Below are 7,048 nucleotides of genomic sequence, written 5' to 3'. Positions count from 1 at the left end.
CAGGTGTGGCAGAAAGATGCTGAATGACGTCACGTGTAAAGGTAAAGGGCTATTTGCTGAAGCCAATTCATTCGTATGACTATGATTATATATATGTATTCATATAGGCATAGTATCCGTGTATGCAGCTGGGTGTATAGTACATTGAAGAAACGAAGGTTAAGTTAAGTACCTTGCTCAAGGTTACGACGGCAGGTTCATCGTCCAGCCTAGCGATCAGTCGTGTGCTATCGGTGTGGACATTCAGGAATGTCTGCATGAAACTGTAGTAATAAGATCCTCCTGTTTCTTGCCTGTCACAGAGTTAAAGGAAGTCCATGTTTATTGTTGATGTAATTTGTTACCTGGAGTTTTTGCAAAGAGAGAACTGGGTTGATCAAGTCGGCAACAAATGATTAATTGCTGGACAAAATCCCTCAAAACCTTGACAGTTAAAATTATAAATAATTTGTCATTTCTACTGATGGTGTGGCTGGTGCTGAGGTTTGTTGTATGTTTGCCATCGTTGGATGAATCGCATGCTGATTAACTGCTGATGATTAACTGGCCTTTATGCGAACATGCCGTGGTAGACTGCGATAAAAATGATAATGCGATAATCTCTCCAGATTGTGATGTTGCATGGTCTCTCCACATCGTGATGTTGTTGGGTCTCCAGATTGTGATGTTGTATGGTCTCTCCTGATCGTGATGGTGTGGGGTCTCTCCTGATCGTGATGTTGTGGGGTCTCTCCTGATCGTGATGTTGTGGGGTCTCTCCTGATCGTGATGTTGTGGGGTCTCTCCTGATCGTGATGTTGTGGGGTCTCTCCTGATCGTGATGTTGTAGGGTCTCTCCGGGTTGTGATGTTGTGGGGTCTCTCCAGGTTGTGATGGTGTGGGGTCTCTCCTGATCGTGATGTTGTGGGGTCTCTCCAGGTTGTGATGTTGTGGGGTCTCTCCAGGTTGTGATGGTGTGGGGTCTCTCCTGATCGTGATGTTGTGGGGTCTCTCCAGATTGTGATGTTGTGGGGTCTCTCCTGATCGTGATGTTGTGGGGTCTCTCCAGGTTGTGATGGTGTGGGGTCTCTCCTGATCGTGATGTTGTGGGGTCTCTCCAGATTGTGATGGTGTGGGGTCTCTCCTGATCGTGATGTTGTGGGGTCTCTCCAGATTGTGATGTTGTGGGGTCTCTCCTGATCGTGATGTTGTGGGGTCTCTCCAGATTGTGATGTTGTGGGGTCTCTCCTGATCGTGATGTTGTATCATTACTCTTCAGGACAAGCTGTGCCATGCGGACCCTCAGGAGTGTGGTCTGAAGCCCACCATCGAGCCAGCTATAATGCACAGGTAAAACATTTAAAAAAACACTACACTGCAAAAAACCAAAAAATTTGTCAATCCTTGTGTTTGGGAAATGTTTTCACATTTCACAGGTGAGCATCGTCTGATGAAACAGCAAGCATTTTAGTCTTACATTTAGGCTTACCGTCTTATTTCTATTGCTTCTTTGCTCAGTTTGTTAATGAGGTGAGAAAGTTTGAACCATTTCAAGATTTGCTGAATAATTTCACTTGTCAAGTAAAAAGTGACTTAAAATCAGCTAATATTTTCAACTTCAGAGAAGAAGAAAAAAAGATATTAAGTTGTATTACAAGACTAAAACACTTATTATTATTATGTTATGCTCTGTAGACAGTGCGACACATCAAGATCTTTTGAACATTTTTCAATAACCTGACAACAACAGATGCAGCAGATGACGGCTCATTTTGCGGGTGAAGCCTTCTGTAGTCGATTTCCTGCTGTTTATTAGAGTTGTAAATGAAAGTCTGCTTGACAGTGTGTGGCAGTTATAATCATCTGCACTAAACCTGTCCCAAGTGACAAGGATCAGACGAAGACACATTTCCGCAGTAAAGCCTGCATACATTATACGTGTTCATCACTGACTTTTGTTTTTCTAAGCGTAACATTTTTAAAGGCCTATAATCTATTGAGTGATAATGCATCTTCTCTCAGTTAGCGAGGTATCCAGAGCTATGTACAACAAAGTGCATGCTCATAACCAGGGACAAGTGCGCTGAAAGACCCTCGAGGGAAGTACAGTTTCAGGAAAACAACGAAGAAGGACTTGGGCCTTGTAGATTAAGCTGATGACACAGCATTATACCTATCAAACGGAATAGAATAATAAAGTTAAAATTAGATTTTAACTTAGACCTTTATTTTTAATCGAAGCATGCACAGCTGGTTGCTCCAGTGTCTCTAATGGTGTAGCGGTGCACTGTGCTCAAACAGCCAATAAACTTGTGAGGGAAAAATCAAGCGTGAATAAAAATGTAAAAAAGCTTTTATTGGTTAATTAAGCAAATTTAGAAAAAGGGCAGAAGCACCACCCAGGATTCTGTCCTCCGTGAGAGAATCTCTCCCCCTGAAAGATGAGCAAAAGATGATCCCGTTATTTAATTTGCTAATTAGATCCTAGGGGGAATGGGGGTGGGTTAGGGTCCTGGCCTCTGCAACCCCCTCTCCCTGGACAAAAAAAAGGAAGAAAATTCTGAAGATTCGACGTTTGAAGATTTGCAGGTTCTAAGAGCCGTCTTAATGTCTTTAAGAAGGAGAAAGAAAGGGACAGGGGGAGGTAATTTGATTGTGGATCTTCCATATGGCACCAGGTCTGCCTGGTCAGCCCTGCTTCAGAACGACTGGGGGGGGGGGGGGGGGTTGTGTGGCGGAGCTCCGGGGGGAGTGGGGGGGGGGGGGGGAATGGAGGGTTACCATTACAATTTCAAAGCACCCAACCCACCCCACCCAAAAAAGAAGGAAAAAAAAAAACAAACACCCTGAATCTGGTTATAGAAGAATGGGGAGGTTCAGAATGCGAGGAGAAAGCAAGTGACCCACAGCAAACACTGTCAAACAACACAGGCCCTCTGGGGGCCCCACAAGGGGCCGGACCGGGCCTTTCTTTCCCGAGACACTGCTGCCAGAGAGAGATAAGGCTCTTCCTCAATGGAAAAAAAAAAGGGGGCTCCATTTTTTAGCAAGATCCCCCCCTCAAACTTATGCATGCATGGTGCTCCAGAAAAGGCAGCACTTTGTTGGGACAAGACGGCCTGTGTCTGAGTGTCTGTTCTGTGCTGAGAAACACGGGGTTGGGGCTGTGTGTTTGGGTGGGGGGGGGAGGGGTGGCTGGCTTATCCTGCTCGTAGCAGATGATGAGAAGATTACGGAGGTTTTGAATTTAATGGGCCCGAAATCCGCCGGTCGTTGGGGCGTCTGCAGCGGGGTGGTGCGGGTTTTTTGTTTTAGCTCGGCGCTATGACAACCGATTCTGCTAATCGACGAATCGCGGACACGGCCTTCAATCAAGACCTCGATAAGCAGACGCAGTCGTCACAGCGCTCGGGCTGAGACAAAAACCGGAGCACCCCCACGCCGGCCCTTGTCGGATAAGATTGGGCACCCTTGGTCTAAGAGAGAGATCCAGCGTTTTGTGACATAGATAAATTCTCCGGGTGAGCACCTGCTTCCTGGTTTCCCGTTAGCCGGGTCTTAGGAGCGCAGCTAATTACGCCGTGTACGGGTTCTAGCTGTGGCTCTTTAGTTGAGGAGGGTGAATATACTATACACTCAGGGAGCGCTTTATTAGGTACACCTGTACACCAGCATGTTAATGCAAATATTTAATCAGCCAATCACGTGGCAGCAACTGAGTGCATAAAAGCAGGCAGGTCAAGAGGTTCAGCTGCTTTTCAGACCAAAAGTCAGAATGGGGAATTTTTTTTTAAATCTTTGAACGTGGAATGATTGTTGGTGCCAGACAGGGTGGTTTGAGTATCTCAGATACTGCTGATCTCCTGGGATTTTCCACACGCAACAGTCTCTAGAGTTTACTCTAGAATGGTGTGAAAAACTAAAAACACCCAGTGAGCAGCAGTTCTGTGGGCAGAAACACATTGTTAATGAGCGAGGTCAGAGGGGAATGGCCAGACTGGTTAGAGCTGACAGGAAGGTGACATTAACACAAATAACCACACATTACAACAGTGGTATGCAGAAGGGCATCTCTGAACATGCCACACATTAAACCTACGTGGATAGGCTACAGTGGCAGAAGACCAATAGTTTTTATTTTTTAAAGTAAGCACGAAAGTGCTCAGTGAGTTTATAATTATAGGATCACTGAGAGGCTGTACGGAGCTCACACACATTTACTGCGACACATTATAAACCGCCATAGTCATTGCCAAGCTGCTGTTCATATTAACTGCATAGCAGCTCAGACAATCTCACCGTACTTCTAATGGCCAGTAATGTGTCAAAAAACATGTACAAACGACCATTATTACTGAAGTTAGAGTTGACATGTCCGCTGGCGGGATATTAAGCCCATTAAAATGGATGTTTTTTTAATAACTGTAATTATTACTTCATATATTGCCTAAATCTAAATACTACCCCACCCTCCCCCACCCACCCCTGCCCCAACCCCCCAACCCCAGAGCAATGGGGGGGGTTCATCTTGGGAATTTGCCAAAAAGCATATACTATACAAGCTATACAGTCCTCTCATAAAGGGAGCAATTTCTCCATAAATCACAATTCCATGTGTCTTAAATGAAGAAAGGCGAGGAAATTAATTAATCAAACGCGTGTTTTTCTGGAGACGGTTTCGTCAGAGCATTCTTTCACGGGGTGAAGCTGAGGGAGAAGCTGCTCCTCGAGGCTGGAGGTGGAGGAGTCTTACCTGTGAAGGAGGGGAAGGGCTTTCTGTGCAAAACACAGAACTTCACGGGCCTCAGAGGGGATTGTGGGTAAACCTGAGAGGAAGTTGTGGATGCAACTGGGGGGGGGGGTGGCTTTTGGGGAGAACTGAGGGGGTATTATGAGTAGAATTGAGGGGGCATTGTGGGTAAAACTGGGTGGTTGTGGGTAAAACTGGGAGGTGTTATGGGTAACACTGGGTGGGGGTTGTGGGTAAAACTTCAGGTCCACTGAGAGATGGGGGTTGTGGGGCCAATTCCATTGAAATAAAGGACATTAACTCAAATTCAATTAACCACAATTTAATTCACCATATTAAATAGATTTCATGAATTCAATTGAATGCTGTAACAAAATCCATTCAAGAAATAAATGTCTGCATAAATGTATGTGTGGTGAAATAATTCAATGCATGAATAATTTTGTGTAATTATTTGTTGTTGAGTGGTGTTGCGCACTGAGATCAATTAAATCTGAAAACTGGCTGCCCCTGGCCTTGATTAATGAAGGAGGCCTTTATTAATTTCAGCAGCACACAGAGAAACTTACTCATTGCATCCCCTGATGGTTATCGTTCGAAAAAAACATCACCGACTACGATGCGAGGTGTTAGATTTGTGAATGTGAATTTGTCCTGATAAAGTGAACATGAATCTGTATTATTATTTTCTTTTTCTTTCTTTTTTTTTTAACCTGGAATAAAAAAAGAGAACATGCCATTCTTGCAGTGTTCCTTTTGGCTTCGCCAATCGGGAAACTCTTGATGCGTGTTTGGAAGTTTCCGGGGGTTTTCTGCATGCAGGACTGGTCAGCAGGGGCGGTTAGTGTGGGTCCGGGGAGTGAGTTGAGGGTTGTGGGTTAAAACTCAAACCTCACCAGATGACTAAATGGGTTGGAAAATGCTGCGAAGAGCTGGAATGAATGAAATCGGGGTTAATCAAAAGAAATATAAGCTTAAATATGAGCTTGGTGTTTAAATATTATCATGTTTAAAGTGGTGCACATTGAAAGTATTACGCATGGGTGTTGCACAATGTTCTCCCAATGTTTCTGAACGGTTTTGTCAGTGTAATAACATTGCCACTACGCTACATTGTGAGAACATTTCACGTTAGCTGGGTTTGCTGTTAGCAGTGGCCGGTTCAGGTCACATAGCCGACAGCGAGAGCAATAAGAGGTGCTAATGACAATAAAAAAATGACTGGGATAACGGCGCTAACAAAATGGAGGACAGCGAGGTGGTCATTAGGGGGAGACCGTAGAGCCACCAGTGGCTGGGCACAGCGCAGTGCTCCTCAGATATGCAGTATTTGCACAAGGCACCACTTCCCAGTCATCGGAGATTAGGCAAACAATGCAGCGCCCGAAGCCTGCCAAAACCTCCACCCAAATTAGCTCTGGCTGTCTTCATAAAGAACCGTCCGGAATGAATGGGAGTCTCTTCGTCTACTGTAGATGGACGCGCACACAAACGTGCACACGCATAATCGTATGCACATGCATTCACAAAGGCACATGCACACACACACACACACAGCATACAAACACACATACACAGCATACAAGCACACATATGCACACACAGGACAGGGGTGTACACTAAAATGTGTGGGCGCACGTGTCCTGAAATGATCCTAAGATTGAAGCATTGAAGAGCCTTGACACAGGTACGAACGTGTGCACGCATGCACACACACACACACACACACACACCTACGCAAACACATAAGTACACACACACACGCACATGCATGCACGCACACACACGCACACACACATAAGTACACACACATGCACAGACACACACGCACACACAAACCTAAACACACACACCTGGCAACGCACAAACCAATGCACACACACAAGTACATACACACACATATGCACGCACTCATATACACAAATTCAAACGCACACACAAGTGCACGTACACACACACACACAAGCTACTGGGTGTTCTGGAACAGCTTCTACTCATTCGGAAGGAAATAAAGCATCAAAGAAACCCTGTGCCCTGACTGGTCGTCCAAACGCTGGAACACAGAGACGCTTTCGCATGATTGGTCCGTGCAGGCTCTGATTAGAATTAGGGACTTTGTTCAGTTTGTTTGCATGATTGGGTCAGGTCGATCCAAACTCTGATGAGAGGCTTCCCCTACACCTGTCCCGACTGGAGAGGGTCAGAGAGAGAGAATGTGAGAAGGAGAGAGTGTGTTATTATTTTGTGTCACTTATATTGTTTTTTATTGTTTATTTCATTTTTAAATACATTGCCATGTGTCTCACCAGCTTTGGCGAT

The sequence above is a fragment of the Conger conger genome, chromosome 15 (assembly GCF_963514075.1).
Source record: "Conger conger chromosome 15, fConCon1.1, whole genome shotgun sequence".
Lineage (NCBI taxonomy): Eukaryota > Metazoa > Chordata > Actinopteri > Anguilliformes > Congridae > Conger > Conger conger.
Note: the sequence above shows the minus strand (reverse complement) of the source record.